Raw genomic sequence first — 23,537 nt, forward strand, 5'->3', positions numbered from 1 at the left:
TCCAATAAAAATGCAAAGTTCATGTCACTGTACAATTTTTAATTTCCCAGAAGTTATTGTAAAAAGAAAGTAAAAAGAAAGAATGAAATACATTTTAACAAGCCTTATTTAACCCACATACCCCAAATAATATTATTTGCAGCCTGGAACAAAGTTGTTAAGGTAGTATTTTGCACAGTTGCTATAAATATTTGAAACCTAAAAAACTATGTTATGCTTAAATGTACACCATAATTGGCATGCAAAATTTTCAGTAGTTTAAATATCTATGAAAACAATACACATTGTTCAGCAGACCACAATTATAGTGGTTTGCTATGATCTAAGTTTAATTTAAATTACAAAAGTAGTTTCCTTATAATACAAGGCTGGAATCTATTCCAAGAGCCTTACTGCTATGTATGAGTGAGTGACTGACTGCCAGAAGAGAATTCTCTATCTTTAACCAGAGCTGAGTCTATTTCCTCAGGCAGGAGAAATGGAAGGCCAAATGCAGGTGGCCATTTCAGTGGAAATTACACAGAACAAAGCAAAGGAGGGAGGAGTTGATCGGGTTAAAAAGGGACAAAACCCACAGACATCAGCAAACAGGACAGGCAAAGGCACCGGCTCTGTCAAAATGACTTTTACTCAAGTAGGAAGCCCAGCTGAGACTAGGCAATTTATTCTTAGTTTCTCAAAAGTTTCTGTTTTCAGAACTGAATGATGTCTTAACTATAATAGAAAGGAAAGAGTATAAATATAATCAGAATTCTGGAATAGCTGTCACTGATACAATAATGGAGTTCACAAGGACCTTACAGATGTTATTATTATTACTATTGATGTGCTGCTGTGAGGCATTTTAAGTAGACTGGAGCACTGGAGCACTCTCCACTCACACATGCTTGTCATTCTCACTCCAATCATCTAGAAGGTGGGAAAACATGGGGTTTATCCCCCAAGGTTGTTTCCCTAATGAAAGCTTTAATTTTCCCTGTGAGGTAGCCAATGACCTCTCTCCTGTATAATTTCTGCCCTGGGAAATCACATAGTAATTTGCTTCCTGAAGACCATTACTCACAGAATGAAACAATTGACATATTTTGTTTTAACCCGAAAACCACTTGTCGAGTCCCAGCATGGGAAGGAAAGACCTTTCACTTGCTCATAAAACTCACAGCACACTGCTTGCAAAAATAAAGGGACAGGAAATTTACTGAAACATGCTGTCTAATGGAGGCTGCACTTCTAAGGACAGGCCATCTCTTTCCTTGTGTTTGCATTCCCTTCCCCCTGGGCCCCTGGGCCATGACACATTCAGTCAGCCAGCTCAGAGAGTCCTGGCTTTTCTCCAGTTGTCTTAAACATCGGTGAGGAATTTTCCTCTGAAAGTATTTTAAAATCAAAGTAGTGAAACATAATTGAAAGTGAGAGCAAAGCCAACATCAATGATAGAAGTAAAAATGTATTACCTGGGAATGTACAAATTTATATTCAACTAATGAAAACATCAAATTTTTTTTTTTTAGAATATTGCTGCCTCCAAGGACCATACAGATTTGTGAAACCATACTCAGTGTACTCTAAATCATTATTATCTAAAAATTTAATTTTAGAACAAACTTTATCACTTCATACAGTATCCTGAGTAAAGACTTTGGACTGTATTCACCATTATCCTGAATTCTTACTGAGAACCTTATATATGGTACCAGAAGATATTAATCACCTTTGGACTCAACTGCCACAAGTGTTTCTGTAGTCCCATAGGTTTCTTTCTATCAATAATTTGTGGAGAGAGAGAGTAAGCAATTACCAGCAGCTGTCATTACTGTTAATAAAAGAAGAAAAAAGGGGATATCTAGTCATGATACTTGACCATTCCATGTCATAATTTGCAATGTGCTTTACTGTGGCTTTTTAATTCCTAAAGTGGAAGAAAAGCTAGGGAAGATGTGCTAATAAAGAGACACTCCTATTGATACAGTGTTCTATGAGGTATTCCCAGCACTGATGGTGCATCATATTTGCATGTTTTTGTACTTTTGATGAAATTAGAGTTGTGAGAATAAGGAGTAAATAAGGTCAAAACAGATTGAAATATTCACTAGTAATTACATTAACTTCCAGCTAACAAGGACTGGTTAACTAACTCTTGACTATTATCTGAATTACAGTATAACCTGTATATTCAAAGGGTTGCAGGGAACCATTAATAAGAAACTATGAACTAGAGTCACAGATATTATAATGTGCACATAGCATAGAAAGAAAAATACTGTAGCACAGATAAACAATAAGAAGATAGTAATAGAAACTCAATGAGTGAATATCAAATACTAACCTGTGGGGATAAAGAGAGGAAATAGAGAAGAAAGAAGGCTGAGAGGTGAAGTCTCTCATGACAATGATAGTCATGCAAATATGAGGAACCAGGTTCAATTCCCAGCAGCCACAGAAAAAAAACGGTGAAATAACACACACCTGAGAATCTATTGTGGATAGGGAAAAGAGGATCCTTTCTGCAGTGTGCTGTACAGCCAGTTTAATACCTCAAAATATAATGTGGAGAAAAGATCACTGAAGAACACCCTTGGTCAACATCTGGCCTTCATAAAACACATCCAAAGTTTTGCACACACAAAACACACACACACACACACACATGCACACACACACAAACACCATTATAAAGAAGAAATGTCAAACATTACCAAAATTGTGAAACTACTTCTAAAAATTAATATTATTCTTTGAAAAATATAAAGCTAACTCATATGTATAAAACACTAATGTGCCTCTTGAGTGAAAAATGTCTCTGAAAAATAGAAATAGATAAGGTTTGGAAGTGTTTTCTTAAGTAATTTTTGTACCATGGACTATGAATTTAGAGCACTTATATTACATTCAATAGTGCATACTTCTGTTCTTTGCTTTATCCATGAGGCATTCAGTGAAGATGTAGATTATGTAAGACACTGTGAGGCTCCTTCAAGGTCTTAGACCTTTCTAGTTTAAAAGAAAACCAGGAGGGACTTAATAATAGTCTCTGGGGAATAGACTGGGTTTCTAGGAGACATAAAAAGTCTCTCATCTTTTTACTTTGGGGAATTTGCTTTATTCATTTTTAACTAACTTTTGAATAAAATAATTTGTGAAAGTTTAAATTTAGGAACATTACATGTAAGAATACCAGGTGAAGAAAATAAGCCTTATAATGGATTACAAATGTTGATCAATCATGAAAATGCAACCGACTATTTGAAAGTTCATTTCTCTAGATTACTTATTTAAGAAGAGAATACATGCACATAAATACACATATGGGTGCATACTCACTTTAGCATATAAATATAAACATATTTATACATATGTATAAATATTGTACATATGGAAACCTTTCACACGCATATAACAATGGAGAGCTATCTTCTTTTCAGACACAATATTAGAGTTGGTTTTCAGTAGTGAGGAAAATTAGTTCTATATTTATTGGGATGGTGATGTATATATAAGGAAGAATGCCTGAAGCCCTGGGCTCCGTCCCCAGAGCTGAAATCTCAATCCCTGTCTTTCTGTCTGTCTTTGTCTCTGCCTCTGTCTGTCTGTCTGTTTGTCTCTATCTGTTCTGTCATCTATCTCTGACTCTTTCTCTCTAATTCTCTTCTTTTCCTGTTCACCCCCTCTCCATACAGGCATGTATTAGAATAGATATATAAATTCTAATACATATATTATCTCTTTTTTCATTTCCTTATCTACCTATATATGTGTGTGCATGTGCATATGTATGTGCATGTGTGTGTATGTATGTGCATGTGCCCATGTCCATAGCCTATGTTTGGATTTTTTCCTCAGACAAGACATCTCAATACTACTAACAAAGATAATGCACAGTTTTTAATGTAATGCTTAGCACGGTCAGGGTAAGGCCTGCTTATAGACATTAGCAATTATCCAAGATCTCCTGATAGATTTTCTTTGAGCCCATTAAGTATGTTGAAATCTCAGCCAATTTTTATACGAAGTGCACTCTGAGACTTATCAACTACTAGCTAGATTAGCATAAGATGATAGTTGTGATTTCATGTATAGTAACATGAAATTAAATATTAATAAATCATGAGGTAAGGAAAAGAAAAAAATAAAAACTGCATTATCTGTTCCCATTTTTGTTGAACCAGTATGGGTAAAGATATTATATATTGTATTATGTCATTTTTAATATTACTCAGGGTTTGAATTTATTGAGAACCAGCTTTGGAGTTGGAAAGATGGTAAAGCAGTTAAGAGTACTTACTACTGCTGCATAAGAATGAGGTTTAGGTCCCAGCACACACATAATAGCTCACAAATACCTGTAACTTCAATTTCAGGGCAGCTGACACCTTTTTTGACTTCATATTATGCATATATGTGATACATGTAAACTCATACAGGTATGTGCAGACTCACCCACATACAGAACAAATATGTACATAAAAATTTAAAAAGTACATTTAGGGTTTATTTCAGAAGATGGTATTGCTTTAATTTATAATACTGTGAAATAATGCAATGATATTTTACATATCGTTGTTCGCATCATAGAATAAGAAGGTCAAAGCTTTATAAATATGTAGCTTCTCTTCACTCCGGGTTAAACATTATTTAGTACTCATGACTCCTATGACAACTTTCATGTTCCCTTTTCATATGAAACATATTTTAGATTTGTGTTTCAGAAATAATTGTTCTTAGAAACATGGTAAGACTACTGAATCATATGAAAAATATTTCTAAAACAATATTCTTTTCAATGATAAAGATGGGAAAGATTTAACATGTCTATCTCACTAAAATAATTGTAATCACTGTGAAGGTAGTAAGTAATATATACGGAGCAATGCTTGTCGAAATGCTAATATCAATGCCTGGAGCAGAAAAAAACCTCATGGAATGATATTAACTCAATAATGCCCTCTAAGAAGTTAGAAATTTTTATCAACAAATATTAGGTACTTCAAAATTATTTTTATAGGACATGCTATATGTGTCATTTATATTAATCAACTGTGAATAATGGGATATACTTTTGTAATCTAATACCTACAGTGTAGCTATAGTATCATGTTCATGTAAATACTGTCTTCTTTAAAAGAGAGGTTATATATATAAAAAAAACATACCCGTGGAAGGAAGAACATTAAGTCAACAAGAACAACAGGCAAGGTCAAGAGAGAGTCTGAAATCTGCCATCATACCACAAGACCTCTACTTAGAACACATAATAAGGACCAAATGAAACAAGAGTAAAACTTGTTTTATATGCAAATGTCAGAGTGGAAGTAAGTGGTATTAGCAGAGAAATGGAATGTTTATAGCCCCTCCTTCAATAGTCTTTCTCTATGCCTTCAGTCCCATCGCCTTCTAACATCTCACTAATGCTGGAAAATTTCTGCTAGTAAGCACCATCTTAGAGCTGGTGAGTGAAAAGCTATTTTCTTAAGTTTAAAATGTTTAACAGATATGATTTTATGTATGTCACTTTTCTTTTAATCTGCATATATCACAGTGCAGAATGTTGAAAATGAATTTAAATTTAGTCCTAAAATCTGATGCAATATGTGCCTCTAAAACTTAGTGTCCCAGTTTATCTTAAAATACAAAACCTTCCCTAGACAAATTAAAAAGAGAATGGCACATTTTTAATTATTCAACAAACTTTATGCTAAAGGCCAATTCCCCACACCTAAAAAAAGAAAAGTTATTTAAAAATAGTTCTATCATTATTTCATAAACATTGTTCTTTTAAATAAAAATGTCTGAAAACGTTTCAATTTAGTAAACCAAGCTTTCAGAGTTTAAGGCAGAAAAATCTTATGATGAATGTCTTCTACAAAATAGATGAGATTTGGATGTTGGCCTCATGTTCTTCTGCTTTCTAGACCATTATTTATGTGAACAGTGCTATAACAGAGGCAGGAAGTTGAGATATGCATACTTTTCTACATCATTCTTCATTACACTTTGCCCTATATATATATATGTATGTATATATATACATATACATACATATATATATATTGCATATATATATATATATATTGCATCTAGTAGATCAGTGGGAAATCAGAGACTCCATAAGGAAGATTAGAAAAATGTATTTGAGAATGCTACAAATAAATGGAAAACAAAAAAGGAAGGTTTTGATAAGATAATGGGTTAGGCACACAGTTAAGCTGTCATGGGTATCAAGTCCATCAACTGCATGCCAGCAGTATGCACAGCCATTATGTCAACCCTTCGAGAACCTCTGATTATGCTTCTAAAATCATTATGTAACAATTAAGTATGAAACATTAATGACTTAAAAAATACTTCAATTGAAAATAGCAGAACTAAGGTTCATATACAGTTACATTATTCTAACAGTTATCAATATGCTGATACCTTTGTCTGGATCATTGGAAATACTACCTAGAAAATATAGTTCTAGTGGGTTTACTAACAAGATAGAAAAGATAGTCACTATAAAAAAACAACTTAAAATTGGCAGAAATAATGAGTATTTGTGGGATACAATGTAGAAAAACTCCTTGGAGAACTTTAAGGATTAAAGATGCCTAAGAAGTCTTCCTCCTGGTGAGGGATTTCAATTAATATATAATATAACATATATATATACACACACAATATAACATATATATACACAATATTACATATATATGTATATATATGTATATATATATATGTGTATATACATATATATTGTTTGGAACTCTAAACTAAATGTCTGTGTTCCTAATGGGATAGATTGTTAAAGAGACAGTGATGTTTTTGGGTAGCATCAAACAATTGACCGTTGACTAAAAGACAAATTTAAGTCTCACAGACAGCATACTATAAAGGAAATATCATATAATAGTATAAAACATTAAAGCAATTTCATGTCTTTGTATAAATATTGTTTCAGAAAAATTATCTCAATTATATGTCCACAGAACCCCTTGTGTGTGTGTATGTGTGTGTGTTTGTGCTGATTTGTAATATACAGTTCTCTTCTGGACACTATCAGAAGAGTTAAAGAAACAGAATATAGAGCAGAGGTAGTTATGGGGGTCCTAAAACTGAACAAAGTAACATAAAAGGAGTTGAAAAAGATGAGAGGCTTTTAAATGTTTTGAGCAAATGCAATGCAGAAAAAAATACCAAAGTAAGATTATATTATCAGGGAAATGCAAGCTAATTGGAAGAAGAGATAAAACAAGTGTTTGCAAGAATAATGAAGAGGCTGTTGTAGCTACCTAGTGAGCAGACAAGGATCTAAGGCAAAATATTGGCTACGGTTATAAAGAAAGCAAAGAGATGGATTGACATGAAGGAGCACAAACCCATTAAGTTGACTGAAATAGAGAAAGAAAGACATAAATCAGAAAGAACATGGAAATTTTGATATTTTTATGCCCCAAACACCTTTTCAGACCAATTCACTATGAACTGGCTTGAGAAGGTAAGCATGGCTTGGATCTAGTTCATCTTTCAGCCACCTTGCAAAAGATATTGGACACCTCAAATATAGTACTTGATTATGAACAAAGAAAGAATTCTCCAAGTACTGCTCAAGAAATTCAACCGGAGGTAAGAAATCAATAACTGATATTACAAGTAGATTTCATATCTGTAGAAGATAAGAATGCAAGAAGGGAGTGGGTAGAGGGACACGGTGTTGAAGTATTAATAAGAAAGCCAAAAAGAAAGGGATTGGTGAGTGAGTATTCTGAGGAAGGTCTTGATGTCTTTGCAGTAGAGGCAGCCTTACAGAGTCTTAAGAGGTCAGTTTTGGCCGGGCAGTGGTGGCGCACGCCTTTAATCCCAGCACTTGGGAGGCAGAGGCAGGAGGATTTCTGAGTTCGAGGCCAGCCTGGTCTACAGAGTGAGTTCCAGGACAGCTAGGGCTACATAGAGAAACCCTGTCTCGAAAAACCAGAAAAAAAAAAAAAAAAAAAAAAGAGGTCAGTTTTGCCAGGAGAACCTATGGTTTCTGCAACCTCAGAATGTAAAGGTTGGTGAGGAAATGCAGAAAGAAGGAAGAAGATGAAGAATTCTTACAAGGATAAAACTTGAGAACAGGCAATGGGAAGAGAAGAGAGTAGCTTTCTACCCTTCATCTGAGATTTAAGAAATATCTTCATGTGCTGTAAGTCAGACAGGACAAAGCACCTGATTCAAGGACTGAAGCTGTTGTAGATTACTTAGGGGGGGAGCCATAAAGTCTGGTGCTGCACATCATTAGCATTGCATTGCTTTGGTGACCAAGATTCAAGAACACTCGGGAATAATCATGACATGCTAATTTTTATTTGAAAGAAAGTAAGTGTAATTATGGATAAATATTAAGACTGTATCTGTCCTGTCAGGAGAATTTTCTTTACAAGTTCATTTTTTCTACTCATTTATACCACTGTGGTATGCCTGAATGCTAGGAAGGAAAGTTTGGTTAGAAGGACTTTAAGTATCCTTTAAGTATCAGACACACAAACAAGCTGATTAGTGAGACTCATTAAAACTTAGGGAAACTTCTGAAACATTCAGGTCAGTATTTTGTATCCATCATTCAGTCTCTAACAATTGTTGATAGAAAAGCTATAAAAAGCACTGAGGGACTTAATTATTTCTCCTCTACCCGCTGACCACTGTGCACAGCTTACAGAGGCAGTAATTTATCTGCGTTTCTTTCAGTCTGACGCTAAGAAAATTTTAACATGTGTATTCTTTTGGTTTGAATGCCACTTGTAACAGAGATATTTAATGGGCCGTAATGTCAATGAATTGTTTCATCAAAAATATCAAGACTCTTTTGTCAAGACAGTTGAAAGCACCTAAAGACCTTACTTAGAAAGAAGAATGTAAGCAAACATGACAGAATGATTGATAAAATAATGTTGCTTAATACAGGTATATTGTAACAAGTCAGCAATAAAATGTTGCAACTCACCCCAAAAAATTTTGAAATATAAAGCAATAAAACAAACTAATTCATGTGTTTGTGGTATGCTCTTCAATGTCTTTTTTTATGAATTAGAATTTCCTTTCTACACATAACCAAGGTACTCTAGTGTATTTTCTGTAAGAACCCCCTGCAAGGAGAGATATGTTTATGTTTAAGAATAGGAAAAAACCCTTTACACTGGAGCCATTAATTGTATTCATTTCCAAGAATGTCTAAAATCCTGGTGTCACCATAATGTCTAATAATTGAGAGACAATGTTGGGCTTAGTTAATTAATATGCAACTTTCTATCGTTCAGAGCAATAAACCTAGTTATACTGCTGTCACAAAATATTCCTTCTGTGTGATAAATTATTGCACAATAAGGCATGATGTGATATTTGCACATGAAACATACAATGCACACTAGTGTAGTAATTATAAAGAGAATTCCAAATCTTGATAATACCTTGTATATATTCTACATAGCCACTCATCAGACCCCTGTTAATGCTATCCAATCTACTCTAGTTTATGAGACACAACTGATCAGCTCATAATTCAATTACTTCAATATTATTCTGAGCATAAACACTGCAGGGTAGTCCTGTACCAATCAACTTCAGCTAGCATCACAGATAGTATTCAGTTCTGTCTTGAGTTGTTTGGTGTGAGCTAATACCTTACATATTGATGAAGATTCCACTCCTCCCTTCATGTAAGTCGGGAAACACAGAAAAGCACAAAATCATTGTTATAGTTTCCAAATAAACTCCTTTATGTTTTTTTGATACAAAAACATGTATTTTCATTGCCAAGATGCAAAGCACAATATATAGTTGCTAATGACAGTATAACATGATTTGCCCTGAAAACTGTTTTGGTAATCTAGTCACGTGCACAGATTTCTCACAGATTTTCTAATACAGTATTTTAGTAGCATGGAGCCAGGTTGCTTTATACTTACATATCTGACGTCTTTTCCTCTAATGAGCTATGCTGACCTGGGTACTAAAGATGAACAAAAGAAACTATATATACCTAACTCTTTCAATAAAATACAAATGAGACGCCAATCCAGAAAAAAACTTAACAGCACAGGCAAACACTGAAATAAAGCAAATGATAAAGAACACCTCAAGAGTGAAGGTAGTGGTAAGAACTGTGTACTTTCAAAACTCTGACCAAAAAATTATCTTCTGCAGAGAACAAGTTGCTTCTTTGTTTATTTTCTAAGTGGAATGCTTCACTACATTCTGTAACTGGGCAAGTTAAGATAGTAATAAGTGGGATGGTAAAGGCAGAAGGAGACACCATTAACAGGGCTGCTGGGACTGCCACTCCAAGGAGGACCACATAAGCACAGCAGGGAGGGCATCAAGTGATATAGTTTGGAGGAGTATGGTGCTTGGAGGGAGGGAATTCTCTCCAAGGAGTATATTAACAAGTCACTTTCTAAAATGGTACCCAGGAAAAGACAAACAGAGGCACAGGATCCAAGTGTGGTTGTAACGAGAATGGATGGTCCTCATTTAAGCTTTTCCTCCACAGTGAGCATGGATTGTCTTCACAGCATCATTACTGATAATATTAGCTTTTCTTATGGACACAGGCACAGGGTTTCCTAAAGCTAAGAGCTCATTACCTAAAAACCACCTGCACAGGCTCAAAAAGCCCAATCTATCAAGTTCATCGACGCAAACGAATCTGTATTCCAATTCATGTTTAATGCTTCTGCAGAAGCTGCGTTAGATATGCCTTCCTTAGAGCCTTGTGGTGGAATATTGTGGCAAATAGCAACACCTTAGGATTTTAATATACAGTACAAATAGCACAAGCTCTTCTCAAGAGACCTAAATCAATTTATAGATTCATATGCCTCCTGTGTTATACTTGAATAAAAAAAAGGTGTCAGAAAGGTTGTTTTAAAGCATGCGCCAGTGCAAACGAGATGTTCAATGAGGAAATCAAAAGCTATCTGATAGCCTCAGACTTAGTGGGGACTGATTTGAAATTCCATCCAGGTAGTCCTCGTCTTTACAGAAAGGAAACTAAATCTTTATCGATTTTTGTAAGGATATTACTTGTTTGAGAAAATGAACAAGATGAGAGAGCTTTCACTGTATAAGGAAAAAAGATAGCACTGCCTTAGAAATTGGAAAATACAGAGCCAGGTTCAGGGACCTGGTGGCCTATGGCAGGTTACCTTGGTCTCTACCTTTGTAAAACAGGAGACAGTGCAGAAAAAGGGGGTGGTGAATGGAAAGAAGGATTTTAATGGAGTCAGATAGTACATTATCTATTCAGTAGCCTCTAGGGACAGCTTTTTGGTCCAAACACCACCGGCACACTTCCTAGCAGTCATAGCAAGTGGTTCCAGTATTTTAGCATCTTAAAACACTGGTTGATGTGAAGTCCTCTGATGTCAACTTGATCGATAAACTCTGAAATGATATATGATGGGTGATGCAGAGACTTTTCTGCCAAAGTATCTGTATCAAATATTGACAAGTCCTACATTACACTGAAGCTCATTTCTACCATCTGTAAATGGAATTCTATAAAGACAATTGCAAACCTGCAGCAGCATTCCATTTCTAGGTGAGGTTCCAGCTTGACTGAAGGGTGAAAATGAATTGATTGTTATTATCTTGTTTTCCAGGAGGCTTAATCTAGTTACTTCACCAAATGGACAAGGTGGAGAAGGAAAAATTAGGCTTCAAGTGTTGGCTTGTACTTCTGGAAAAATAAATCCTCCGTTTGGAACAAAGACCTGTTATCTAGAGAGCACTCTCATCTGAGTAGCTGTCAGGAGAGGGCTCTAACACAATGAGGTGTAATGGATTCCAGGGCTTCTGCCTTTTTTCTAGAGACAATTAGGGTGTTCTGCTATCTCTTATTCATCACTCTCCTCTCAGATCCAAATGGGACAGTAAACAAACCGAAGGAATAAACATTTTTTTCACACTTAACAATCCATCTGTCGTCATCACAGTATCTAATTTCAATAACCTTCTTGAACTTAGGCTTGCCATAAACATCCAATGTGCTTTCTTTGAAACAAAGGAAGCTATAGTCTCCTTCATTTTCTTTATCCCCTTCCTTTAATCTCTGATAGCCTTGAGGCAAATGTCTATCCTATTTTTTCTCTATAGCAGTAGTTCTCAACCTGTGGGTCACTAACCCTCTGGGATTACATATCTGCTTGCTTATATTTGACTCTTCATCTGCTTCTTCAGATCTGTTTTAATTTTGATCTTCCTGTAACTGCAGAGCCGATATAAAGTATATCTTCATAATTTGTCAGTCAGAGTTTCACAAAGAATGTAACTTCTTTAAATAGTTTAAATAGCAAGATTACAAGTCCAGGTGAAGTTCTTACAATTAAAAGAGGTAATATATATCTCAACATCCAAAATATTTAAGCATACCAATTCAGGTCATAGTTAGAAGAATACAATTTTCACAGTAAAACCAACAGTTTAAACTAGTGAAACTTATCTAAGTAGGTAGATGTAATCAAATGATAATGTCTTAAATATGAGACAAATGAGTCTGGTGAGAAAGATACACTTCTCTGTTCACTCAGTGCAGATGGCTTATAATAGAACAGTCAGAACATAACTGAAGCTCTCATGAGTATGAGGAAATATCATTAGAAGAGCCTTACGAGGTGATGCACTTGTGTATGCACTTCGTTTTATAAGAGATTTTGAGATAACCTTGAAATTACTAAAAATAAAGTAATGAAAGTAACAAACACACATTTGGAATAGTGTGGGATGACAGAAGGCCAAGAAAGGGTCCAGGATGTCATGGAAGAAAACAAATGAACATTGATGTCATTCTTAAAATTAAAAAAATATATTAACTTTGCTTGTTGAACATGCCTGTCTGATCTAATAGTCACAAATAACTTTATGTGTAATACATATATATATATATATATATGTATTACAAGTATAACTGTGTATTTAATCATGTTTGTTTGTCTCTTCAAAGAATGTCAGCCATTTTGGTTTGAAGATTGTGATGACCACAGATGTAATGTGTGTGCATCTCCTGAAGTATGTATCCAAATGTACCCAGAACCTCATTCCCCAGAAGTAACAACCTTACTTAGAAATTGGTTCTACATTCCTAGTGGTCTAGTTTTCTTCCTTCGCTGATTATGCTTTGCTCTAGTAGAATTCTTTTGATCTGCATCAAAGAAAAAAAATTGACTTTCATTAAACTGTTCTTTTCTGACTTTTCCCAGAATACAATCTTGAAAACTATAAGAAGAAACCAATAGGAAGTACCCTACCCTGAAGGGCTCATGTATTACTAAAGACCCATTTGCCACTTTTGAATAACATACCATTTACTAACCTAGAAAGAATTAAATCCAGTTTAGATAGTTTTAAAAGAATAAATATTGGATTCAGGCTCTGACTCACCATGGGTGCAAGGGATAAGAATGAGCACTAAACACGTCATGGGTATGAAGAACAATTGAGATGGTTCCTCGGAGTTCTTTATTAAATTCCAAACTGGTACAAGAGAATAAACAAAATGACTTGTTGATCAATAGGTGTGCACCAAGTTTCTAAGCCATGGAAATAAATCCTGGTTGTTAGATCAGCATATTCTAGTATCCTTTAACCTTAAAAAAAAAACAAGTATAATAACAACAACAAAGAAAATTAAACACAGACTGTCATGAAAGCTCAAAGCAGTTGCGTACTGGATGAAAGCTAATTGTATCCTGCACGGAATTGAATTTTCCTTACTGGATTTCGTGTCATGATTGCATAATTAAAGATAGCCTGATTCTGCAAGCAAATGATGACTTTATTAAATTGAAGGGAAATTTATCTACTACAGTACAAAAATAAGTAATTGGTGAGTGTGTGTTTGTGTGTGTGTGTGTGTGTATGTGTGTTCAGAATGTCAGCATGCCAGTCAGATTATAAACTAGATCAGTCAGTCCCTAACATCTCAGGATGCTCCTTTTATGCCTGCTTGTACCTTCTACCCTACAGATAATCATTTGCTATCACAATAGTCTTGTTCTTCTTAGCGTAAGCTTTATATAATTGAAGCTCCATAATATGTATTCTTGTTTTTTTCTACCCCACATACCAATAACTTTTGAGAAATATTAAATTTTTTGTTTGTTTCTGTTCCCTAATAACATTGAATTGACTTATTTTTGATAATGCCATACTAAATATCAGTGAATGTTGTATACTTTTACATTCCTTAGATGAATATAAAAGATTATAAGATATTTAACTTCGTTGAAACACTAAGTAATTTCTGAAATAAACAACTCATTTTCTAACACCAAGGGTAAGATAAAAGTGTCTCTAAGACCCCACTGTCTATGTGGATGGGAGTTTTGGTTGCATATATATTTGTATCTCACTTGTGGGCCTAGTGCCTATGAAGGCCAGAAAAGAGCAATGGTTGGGTTACTGGGAAGTAACTAACAATGGAGGATACTGAGACTCAGGCCTCAGTCTTCTGGGAGAGCAACCAATGCTCTAAACTGCTGAGCCACCTCTTTAATTCCTTCTTTTGCTATGTTGTAACTGTGTTTTTACTTTCATGTGCTTACTTGCTAAAATATGTTGTTCTTAAAAATCTCTAAACCTTTCATTTCTGTTGTTTATCTTTTCATTTCCAACTGGGGGCATAAAAACTTAATTATTTATTTACACAGAACACTATATTGCTATTAAAGTGCTCACATTAAAAGATATAATTAATTTGCTGATGTATAAATATATAAAGTGTCTACTCTCAGCTTGTGACATCTCTTTTTGTTGTTTGTTTTATTTCACTTTTTATTTGTGATGGTAGGGAGCAAATTTTAAATTAGTGCTCTATAATGGAGGAACAAGAAGATGCATCTAACCCTCAAGAGATTGGAGACCAGAAGTAGTGGGAAGGTCTGGTGGCATCAGGGGCGGGTTGGGGGTGGAGGAGTGGGGACATCCTTGTAGAGACTGGAGGTATAGGATGTATGGGATGTGGAACAGTTAGATGGTGGACCTGGAGGGGGTTAAAATCTGGAGTGCAAAAAAAAATAGATTAAATAAAATTAAAAAATTGAAACAAAACCAATATATTTTGAGGTAAGATTTTACATTGTAGCCCACACTGGCCTCAAATTCACAATCCATCTGTGTTTGCTTCCTGTGTAACATGTCATCCTGCATACCATACCTAGTAAAATCTTTTTTTCTTTTTAAAAGTTCATTCTTCTTTATTTTTGTTCTGCTGACTTAAAACTAGGATCCAGTTTAGCTGAATGGTTTTAAAGAAATGTTTCTGACATGCACACATTTTCAGATTTGAACATGTCCAACTTTTATCATTATTTTCATTTTTAGTAGCCTTAGGATTAAAGATAAAAATCATTATCTTTCAGAACTACAAAGATGTTTTATACTCATCCAAGGAGTTTATAATTTTAACTCCTCATGTTCAAATTTTAATTCAAATTAATACTTTATTTGCACAGTACACCACCAAGAACCATGATCTAATATATTCCCATACACGCCTCTGAAGAAATTATTGTCAAAATGATCCGTGTTTCCTATTTAATTACTTTGATGCTATTATCAAAAGTCAGTTCACTGTATTCCTGGGGAATCTGATAATGTATTTTTTCCGTTGACCAGATTATCCACATTATTACTGACACCAAACCACCACAGTTAGTACAGTATTATAGCTATTCTTACTATAGCAGCCCCACAAACTTTGCTCTTTTTTCTCTTTCTAAGTCAGATATTCCAAATCTATTTTATTTCCATGGAAATTTTTATGTCTGTGGAAATTTGAGTTTCCCATCATTATGACTAGGTTTAAAGATCAAGTTTGTAAAACTGGGCACCATTACAATATTGGGACTTTCTGTTTATGAATTTGGGCCAACTTCCATTTTGTTTGTCTTATCATTAGCTACTCTAAGTTGATTAACAATTATTTTTACTACTGAAATAATGCATATTTTGGTTTAATAGATTCTACTGATGTAACTTAAGAAGGTATTTTAAGTTTCTTGTTTTCAATTTTTGTTAAAACATTTAAAAGAATGACACAAGAAGTGATGATCCATACAAATTTTCAATAATAGGTGATATTGATCTTAGTTGCTTCAGGAAATACTCATCAAAAAGTCTGACATCATTTATAAAAAATAGTAAAAACCTTGAAGGATGAATCAAGCCATGAAGATTCCTTAAATGAATTTATAGCATGCATTCTGTAGGTCAATGTGCCTATTCCTTTATAGATCAGCATCATGGAATTCAAGGAAAGCTGAGGTCCAAGGAAACAGAGCACACTTCAATAAATAGTAGTATATGATACAAATTTAATCTTTTATTGTAAAAGACAAATGTTTTTAAGGATTATATATGAATGGCCTGCAAAATTTAAAGGTAGATCCTAATAGTATGATTACCTCATTGTAAAATTGTCTCATTTGATGAAATCACTAGAAGAGCTAATTTTGTTATTATTAACAGATAAAATACTAAGATATTTAAGGATGAGGGGTCAGCATTTGTATTTGTAAATTTAATTGGCTCATCAAAATAAGAAATAATTAAAAAAAGTATACCCACATAAGTAAAACCAATGTGAAAAAAGAACAGCAAATGTAACAGGTCTCTGTAGTTTAATTTCTGTAAGGACCTCATTAACATTCATATAATCACTTGTTTTTTGTTTGTTTGTTTGTTTTATTTTGTTTTCTGGGATTTTGGCAACTCCTCTGTAGGTATATATAGTTTTTAAAGACTTCTAATTAAACTGATAATAGCAAAGTTAAATACATAGATTATCCATTCCTGTAATTGTCCAATGTCCTGTCTGTTGCTATTTGAAAATAATGGTAAATTCTCTTTTAATTATGAAATATTTTTAGTAACATCTGGATTTTCATTTCTTTGCTTAAAAATAGAGTAAAAATCTCTGAATGTCTCTGGACTAAAAAGTGAAGAATTAGGCAATGTAGAAGATCTCAACCCATGAATTTTATGTGTTGCTCTTTTATGGTACATTTTCAAAAGAGGGTGCAAAATTAAAAATAGTCTTGGCTGCAAGTGTGGCTATTGTTTTTTCTTCCCCATCTTAGCTAATTAAAAGTGCAAACAATTTTGAGCTAAGAAATTGACCATCCACATAGTGCAATTCCCATATTCTAACATGAAAAATTTGCTATGTATTCGGTAAGGTTTTTTTTTTTATTGTTTATTATTTTACAAACATCTTGTCAAAGGCATTCCACAAATCAACAGAAAATTAGATGTGAGGAAGCTACAACTTCTCAGACATCCATTTATTTTTTTCACATTCTTTAGGTAACTTTTCCAGTATATAAAATGTTTTCAACAACCAAGGCCAATTTCAAAGGAAAAGTTAGTAGAATCTAGAAGACAGGGTAAATATTTGTAACTATTGTAAAAATTCACAGTGATTTGCTTTATTTTGGATTGTAACTGAAAGGTTAAATTTGTTTTTCTCTATAATTGTCAGGAAGATAATCCTTTTGTTTGTTGATTGCTTTTTAGGGACACTACAAAAACACAAATATCATAATTCTAGTTCAACCACTTTAGCTTACCATGCCTGTGAAAAGCAATTTCATTTGGTCCCATTTAGGTTTTTTGATTTCTCTACTTTCCTCTTGAAATTTGAAGAGATTTATTTCTATGCAAGCTCATGACTGTCTACTGCAAAGTATTAATTTGTTAATTCATACTTAATTGTGTTTCTACAGGAAAGCAGACAATTCTCTCCTTGCATGCCTTTAGCCTCAAATATCCTGAGAATGACTCTCTTACTTAAATCACATCTTTCATACAACAACTTTTATACTCCAAGAACAATGTTGTCACCATGTTACAATACTAATAATGAACATAGTCAGGACCTGGTGAAGACCCCAAGGAAAGAGAAGGTGGCACACATACCATGCACAACCCACGCTTTAAAAGTCTAAGATAAAGATCCTTTGAAAGCAAAAGATATCCCTTTAATGGAGTGTTGGCATTCAACAATGAAATCAATCTTTTTACCTTAAGTCTACTGCTGCTCTCCTGACTCACAACAGTTCACAGAATGGTTAAGGTTAATTCCCTTTACTAAGAACCATCAACATGGTATTTATAGAGGGATTCATTTGCAGTCTTACTTCAAAGAGGTCAGCAGGTGCAATGCATTCTTTAGAGGAATTCTGACTCATTTCTTCAGATTGTTAGATGCCGTCTTTATCTACACAATAAGCATTTAGGCACTGCAAGAACGAGAGGCTACATTTTTAAACTCATAGTATTGGGAAACCTAAAAAAAATAAAATCATGAAATCCAAAATAAGAATGGTGTACTTTTTTTTTTAAACCTGCTAAGTGAAGCTAGATACATGTTGTGGTTAGAGTGTGTACATGCAGTATGCTTATATCCATTCTGGATTTCCTTGGTCTCCTGTTATAATTATCAATAACTGACTGCCCTTTTACTTTGAAAAGAATCCTTTTTCAAAACTCTGTTAAATAGTCACATTAGCTGTGGTATTTGGATATTCTCATCTTCATAATTATTACAACTAGGTAGGTTCCAATTTTGTCTACACCATTGCTGTAAATGTGATTCGTCTTGCTTATCATGTATCCTGGACTAAAGAGGAGTGAGTTGAGTGTGCACAGCATTGACAAAGAGCAAGATGTCTTCGAAATGGACTGCTTTCTGGGATATAGTTACTAGGATTACTTATGCACAAACTAATTGGTAAGAATCCTGGTGCATTCAGGATAAGCATGTTCAACTAAATTTTCTGCAATTTGAATGAAAACTAAAAATAAATTAATTATCCAGAGTATTAGTAAGAACTTGAACTCCAGGTTAAAATCCCAAGGATAGCATAGTTTAACAAAATTCATGCTAGTTTTATTTTTACTTACTGAAGTCATATTTTTTTCACATTTTTTATTCAGTCACAGATAAGATTTCGCATTCCTTGTTGAATTTCACAGTCAGTGTTACATGAGTTTTTAACTCAATTCCTTTTCACATTGTAGCTGTTAACTCTTATATTACACTCACTTGGGGTCAAGAATTGTTGTGATTGTATAAAGATAAACATGAACATTTTGATAGTATCTATTATAGCTACAGTCCTTATTTCTCTGTTGATTGAATTATGGATAAGTAATTTCAGTGGTTGTAAAAAGTTCTTTTGATGTACACATGTTCAAAAAAAAAGAAGGTGACGCACATGACTTCACAATTTGTAACAGGAAACTGAATGTTCTGGTCTTTCTCTGAAATTATTTTCTTTACTTATTGAGATTGCAATATAATTACATAATTTATCTCTACTGTTTTCTACATCCAAACCCTCCCATACACACCTCTTCTGATCTTTCAAAATCATGCTTCTTTCTTCATTATTTTTGTTGTTTCATGTGTGTGTGTGTGTGTGTGTGTGAATTCTCAAACACATAAGTATAACACATTCAATCTTTAGAATGTTATTTGTATGTAAGTTTTGTGGAAGAGGTGGCAAAAGGATTGTAAGAGAGAAAAGATCGTAGAGTTTACTGTGAGAGTCTTTGTGTCACATAGGAATGTCAGAAGACATATCCATAAACTCTGACAAAATCTGAGCTAAACAAAGACAGCTACAGTAGATATGCTAACAGGAGGCTTTAACCCTTCTTTCTCAGGGGAGTGCACCCAATTAATCATTCAATACCAAATGGTCTACACAGTTTCTATTTTTTATATTGTCCAGGCAAGAAACTAGCATTGTATGAAAGAAGTAAGTGACTAATCAAGTTCTGGATGGGCTAAGAGAATTTGCTTTATGTTTTAATTTGGTCAGTGATATAAACAAATGGCATGTTGAAGCTGCTCTGTGTAATGGGAAATGGAAGGACTTCTTTTCCTCTTATTTCCAGAAAGATGTGGATGGACTTTATAACCTGCACAGCAAAAATTGTGTGTTTATAATTACATGTAAGTCAGGATTAAAAGCCCTCCAAATCAAAATGTAAAAATATCTGTATAAGTCAAGTTTCTCTACAGGATCATAAGTTTGTATTAATATAGTGTGTGTGCGTGTGGGTGCATGTGTGTGGTTTAGTGGCTGTGGTCTACCTAGTCCAACAATATCTGTATGCCAAAGGAAGTTTCAAGAATCTATAAGGCTGTGTATCTTAGGTGGTCATCAGTGTGCACTGGAATCCTGAAGAAGTGTCTAATGCCAGTGGAAGAATGAACTTGCTGGTGAAAGTGATAGCAAGTAGTCAAATAGAGGGAGCATGCTTCTTCCTTCCTCTATTCCCTTTTATAGGCTTCCAGCAGAAGGTTGAAGGAGTATCTTCACACCTTTAAGATTTGGATTAGAATTAGGTCTTTACACTCACCTTAAATGATTAATTTTGGAACAGTAGCTTACAGCTGTGCTCATCCGTTTGTGCTTTAGAAAACTCCAGATGTAGTTGGCAGTAGTGGTATTGGTTGTAGTAGAACAGATGTCAAGTTGATAACTATGAATAGCCACCACAGTCTGTGAATCCAGAAATGATTCACAATTTTCTGTTAAGACAAGATTTGTCCTCATGAGTATGGACTGTGGTATTGCCTGCACCTTTAAGACAGGGGTCAGAGTAGACTGAGGTGCAGTAGGAACCTTCAATTATGGGCTCTGAAAGAAGACAAAGGATGCTCAGATGGTGGTTTTTCCAGACAGCTTGAGAAAGCAAGCTGGACTTCATGATTTCAGTCTTTAAAATGGAAACTATAAAGTACCTATTTCTTCAGGTGTGGTAGAGTTTTTTAAAGGAAAGATTATAAAAGAGTAGTGTTAGGTCTAAAGGAAACCCCAATCTCCTGAACTCCAACAGGCAGTCCAAATATCCAGAAATGAGGTCAACCTGGACTGTAGCAGTATGTCTGACAGATAAAAGCCAGCATTCTCCAGGGACTTATGAAACTGGTTCCTATCTGCCAAAAGGAATCTTTCTTTTACTTCTGGAGGAAGGGACATTTGCCTGCCTGGGCTATCGATCAACCATATCAAAGTATATGCTCACCTCCAGGCTCCCTCAGTGTCACAAGTACTTGTTACCTATTTCAAAGTCCATGCTAAGCTCTTAGCTCCTTACACCTCCTGCTCTACCTTAAACTCCCACTAGCTAATATGCTTCCTTCCCCCCTCTCCAGCTACTCGTCTTCCTTACAACCCTGCTGTTCTGATTTTCTCTATGCTCTGCTTCTGCTTCTCTCATAGAAAACAGGTTTTCTCTATTTTTCTATCAGTGTTTATTCACCAGATGTAATTGTCATCTAGGAGGCTAACTGGTTAATAAAACCACCCTTTCTAGTTCTTTCTGTACTCTGCCTCTCTGGTTTCAACCCAGATCTTAGGGCTCAAAACTCTTCTCCAAGATGACTGATTCAAACTGGGGTTTCTCTCTGCTATTCACTGATTTGCTCTGCTTGTCCTCAAAGTAACTCTGGCAATTTGTTCTCATATTCTGGCTTCTTCTCATTCTCTGGCTCCTTCTAGCCAGAGAATGTGTCTAGCTCGATCTCTATGTAACTTGTCTCTGTAAAAGTGTCTCAGTAAAAACTGCCTCTGAACTGAACTCAACTGAACTCAACTCCACTATACTGACTGAACTCAACTGACCAACCGGGAACTGAACTGAACTGTAAGAACTGTACAAATTGTTGTTCGTCCTAAGGGTATGGGAATGCCAGGGCCAGAAAGTGGGAGGGGGCGGGGTGGCAGGCATGGGGAGGGGGGAGGCAACAGGGGTTTGTTTTTGTTTGTTTGTTTTTTTTTTGTTTTTTGGAGGGGAAACTGGGAATGGAGAAATTCGCATGTAAATAAAGAAAATATCTAAAAGAAAAAAAAGAAAAAAAAGAAAAAAAAAAAGAACTGTACAAATGCAACTGAACTGACTGAGTCTGTGCTGCTCTTAAATAGCTCTTTTCTCCCCTGTCTGTTGGCATACTATATTTTTGACTCATTCTGTCAAATCTTCCTCTGATTGATCACTTTGTCTGTCACTCAATTAGAAGTCACTTTGAAACATGGCTACATTCTTTTACGGAAAAAACAAAAAAAACTTTGGCAAGTGACTCAGGTTGCTTATGATTTGTCTGGGCAAGCTGGTGCCCTGAGCAGACCTTGGGCACAAACTCCACAGCTAGCCCCACAACACCCAGAGGAAGCTCCACTCCCAGGCCATCTAACACTCCCAGGATCAGAGGTGAGGAGGACACAACACCTGGAGTAACTGGGACCAGCAGGATCCAGGGACACAGGAACTCTGCCAGTCCAGTGGCTCAGGTTGTGTCCAGTCTGCCTGGGCAAGCCAGTGCCCTGAGCAGACCTTGGGCACAAACTCCACAGCTAGTCCCACAACACCCAGAGGAGCTCCAGTCCAAGGCGCTCTAACAAGCCCAGGATCACAGGATCCCAGAATCACAGAACCACAGAGACTGCTTGACTCTGAGGAGTTCTGACATAACCAGGATCACAGGAAGGACAGGCTACAGTCAGATTTAGCAAGGGCAGGTAGCACTAGAGATAACTAGATGGTGAGGGATAAGAGTAAGAATATAAGCAACAAAAACCAAGGTTACTTGGCATCATCAGAACCCAGTACTCCCACCATAGCAAGTCCTGGACACACTATCACACTGAAAAAGCAAGATTCAGATCTAAAATCACTTCTCATGATGATGATATAGGACTTTAAGAAAGACATAAATAGCACCCTCAAAGAAATACAGGAGAACACAGGTAAACAGCTAGAAACCCTTAAAGAAAAAACATAAAAATCCCTTAAAGAACTACAGGAAAACACAACAAAAAAGGTGAAGGAAATGAATAAAACCATCCAGAATCTAAAAATGGAAAGAGAAACATTAAAGAAATCAGAAAGAGAGACAACATTGGAGATAGAAAACCTAGGAAAGAAATCAGGAGTTACAGATGCAAGCATCACCAACAGAATACAAGAGATAGAAGAGAGAATCTCAGGGGCTGAAGACACCATAGAAAACATTGACAAAACAGTCAAAGAAAATACAAAAAGCAAAAAGCTCCTAACCCAGAACATCCAGAAAATCCAGGACACAATGAGAAGACCAAACCTAAGGATAAATAGGTATAGAAGAGAATGAAGACTCCCAAGGTAATAAGCCAGTAATTGTCTTCAACAAAATTATAGAAGAAAACTTCCCTAACCTAAAGAAAGAGATGCCCATGAACATACAAGAAATCTACAGAACCCCAAATAGACTGGACCAGAAAAGAAATTCCTCCTGTCACATAATAATCAAAACACCAAATGCACTAAACAAAGAAAGAATTTTAAAAGCAGTAAGGGAAAAAAGGCAAGTAAAATATAAAGGCAGGCCTATCAGAATTACACCAGACTTCTTACCAGAGACTATAAAAGCTAGAAGATCCTGGGCAGATGTCATATAGACCCTACAAGAACATAAATGCCAGCTCAGGCTACTATACCCAGCAAAATTCTCAATTACCACAGATGGGGAAAAC

At 35.2% G+C, this 23,537-nt stretch overlaps 1 protein-coding gene across 7 annotated transcripts in view; it reads right to left on the bottom strand.

Moving 5' to 3' along the window:
• The window catches only part of Kcnh7 (potassium voltage-gated channel subfamily H member 7), a 467,665-nt gene that overhangs the window by 427,995 nt on the left and 16,133 nt on the right, over positions 1-23,537 (bottom strand). The window contains exon 1 of one of the 7 annotated variants that reach the window (XM_031370437.1): positions 20,383-20,457. The exons of the other annotated variants lie outside the window; for them this stretch is intronic. The gene's annotated coding sequence lies outside the window, so the exon portion shown is untranslated. Of the gene's footprint in view, positions 1-20,382; positions 20,458-23,537 lie in introns of those variants that run through there. 7 annotated transcript variants of the gene reach the window in all.

Source organism: Mastomys coucha, unplaced genomic scaffold, assembly GCF_008632895.1.
Source record: "Mastomys coucha isolate ucsf_1 unplaced genomic scaffold, UCSF_Mcou_1 pScaffold15, whole genome shotgun sequence".
Taxonomy (NCBI): domain Eukaryota; kingdom Metazoa; phylum Chordata; class Mammalia; order Rodentia; family Muridae; genus Mastomys; species Mastomys coucha.